We start from the raw sequence: 2,667 nt of genomic DNA, 5'->3' as shown, positions 1-2,667 counted from the left end.
AAAACATTGATAAGTGCTCCATATTGCAATACAATAGATCTACGATGATCTAATAAATATAAACAATGTACACAACAACATTCAGGGAATTTAGAGATCAATAAAACTAAAATATCTTTGCATTCTAGAAAATCCATCAAATCCTTATTTAAAAGAAAAAGTCATATTCTCACTATGTATTTGTAAAATAAATGTATACCAAAATAATCATATCCCATTCTTATATGTAATATATATTTTTATAAAAACACCAATGCAGGCATTGGACCTTTCTTCATGAGATATTTCACATCTATCCTCAAAGATCCAGTTTATTCTCATGTAACACAAAGTTCCAAATAAATATTCAGAGTAAGTCTATAGTCAGGATATATCACTTATTTCATAACTCACTTTGGATATTAAGTTAGGACTTGCACATGAAATTATTGAACTTTAATGTTCTTTAATGTTCAAGCTATAATGAAATGAGTTATTTATATACTGACCTATGTGGTGTGAAACTACCTCCGGCATTGTGATATAATTACTACCTTCATATACATTTACTGCACACCATTGCTGAGTACATCTGCCTTTGTGTATTACCTGTATCTATATTAATTCTTATGAGTTACCTGTACAATCACACCTGTGCTTTACATTATATACATTATATGCAATTAATGCATTGCAGAGTAAGAGAGATAAGAGATTTATACTTGTTCAATTTATGTACAATTTATACTATACTAGAACTTTTCTCTTAAACATTCACATGGTCAATAAACATATAAACAACATATCAATCCAATATTCACTTTTTGTCATACTTTTATCAGAGAAAATCACCTAATAACTGCATGTTAGAATATACAGATAGAATGACAACATGACAAATACACAGTAGGATACATGCAGTGATGGGCATCATGTTACCTTGCTTGGGAGTGTGCTGGGGATTCACACCTGGCACAGGTGTCTGTTCTGTGTCCCTGTTCAGTAACTTTGCTTCTTCTATAGACTAGCAGGGAGAGATCTCTTCCTCCATGTGCCACACATCTCATTTTCAGAGCTTCAATAAGTTTCTAGCTTGCTTTAATCTAGCTCACTTTATATCTGTGCACTCACATGATACAAATAATTCCCATTATTCCCTCTCCATATATATGTCATCACTCTCTAAAAATTCTTTTATCGCACAGCCTATCATTCCCTGATTTTGTAGTTTAGTACTAAGTAACAGATCTTGAAGATGTCCAAATATTTCTTCTCCCTTTTTTGCACCCTTCTTCCACTTTGCTCTATGTGAGTGTGGTATCAGCCTGTATCTCTCCCTCATCTGCTGCCTTTCTGCATCTCTTCCCCCTCTCTCTCTCCTCCTATCTGTTCATTTGAGCAGTTGGTGGTTTAGCAGAGGAATGTGACAGCATTGGGCTGGATGATCTCTACATGTGATCACAGTCTGTATTCACACTGCAGCCTGCTGGGAGGGCTATGGACTGCAAAGGCTGATATAGCATCACTTACATGTATGGATTCAACTTACCTCAATGCATTGCAAGATTTTTATTTTCCTAATGGCATTTAAAAAGTGTTGAGCTTTTACATGAAATATATATGTAGCGATATACCAATTCACCTCCCCTAGTATATGTATACCTTGGTATGTACGAGTTATCTCAATAAAAAGAAGCAATGGAAAGAGGCAATTTGAAATGCAGCAGTGTATTAGAGAGCAAAAATATATTAAACATCTAAACATTTCACAATAATATACATGTAGATTTATCACTTCTCACTAAAGTTGAGTGAAAGATTAGAAAACTAGACAATTATTCCCTTGTCAGCAAAAACAACATGTGCAGAAGACTAAAAGTGTCGGCCAACGCGTTTCGCCTGTATTGGCTTCCTCAGGGGACTTGTGGACATCAAAGTGCAAAGTTATAAGCACATGAATTCAGACAGGTAACATCAAGTTAGATCCTTAGATGGTATGAATTGTCCTCTACATGATGGCGTCTGACGGTGGTGCCGTGGTATGAAGAAAGCAGCTTGGGAACAAATTTGATAAATCTACATGTATAATAATGTGAAATGTAACATTATACATGTTTAATCTGTTTTGCTTTAATACACTGCTGCATTTTAAAATACCCTGTCTTTCCATTGCTTCTTTTTGTTGAGCTTTTACATGTTAGCAGTATCAGATTTTCATGAAGTAATGCTACTACTGCTTACCAGTACTGACAACTCAATAAGGGTCTAACGGCTATACATCTTAGGCTACTCACATACACGAAATGCCGTGATCATGATTGTCTTGGGCAAACTCTAGCATGTATGCAGTAGTCCCTCAATGTCAGTAATCAATCCATCTTGGTAGATCAATGAACAACCGAGTAGAGATGGCTTCAGTACTTTCCTATGGAGGGGGGCACTGAACAGTACTGTGGTTACAGTGCTTATTTGTGCTAGTGATTTCCTGATTGTTTCCAGCAGCATTATTTTAATGTGTGTACAGCCTAAACCATTTCAAGCAATCTCAACCATATTTATTTGATGGGAACAATAGCCAGTTAGATCAAGGCCACCTTCACACCATATTCTTGGATAATCAGTATTTGGCTTGGCACATTCCATGGTAACCCATGAATGAATAAGTTCCTGAGGAAGTCACTTGAATGG

The 2,667-nt window shown here is 35.7% G+C and overlaps 1 protein-coding gene across 1 annotated transcript in view; it reads right to left on the bottom strand.

Moving 5' to 3' along the window:
• KCNJ4 (potassium inwardly rectifying channel subfamily J member 4) overlaps positions 1-1,298 on the bottom strand; it is a 72,615-nt gene extending 71,317 nt beyond the window's left edge. The window contains exon 1 of the mRNA XM_072421129.1: positions 919-1,298. The gene's annotated coding sequence lies outside the window, so the exon portion shown is untranslated. The remainder of the gene's footprint in view (positions 1-918) is intronic.
• Between the last annotated feature and the right edge of the window lie 1,369 nt (positions 1,299-2,667).

The sequence above is a fragment of the Pyxicephalus adspersus genome, chromosome 8 (assembly GCF_032062135.1).
Source record: "Pyxicephalus adspersus chromosome 8, UCB_Pads_2.0, whole genome shotgun sequence".
In the NCBI taxonomy this organism is placed as follows: Eukaryota; Metazoa; Chordata; class Amphibia; order Anura; family Pyxicephalidae; genus Pyxicephalus; species Pyxicephalus adspersus.
This window is presented reverse-complemented; position numbering and strand designations above follow the sequence as displayed.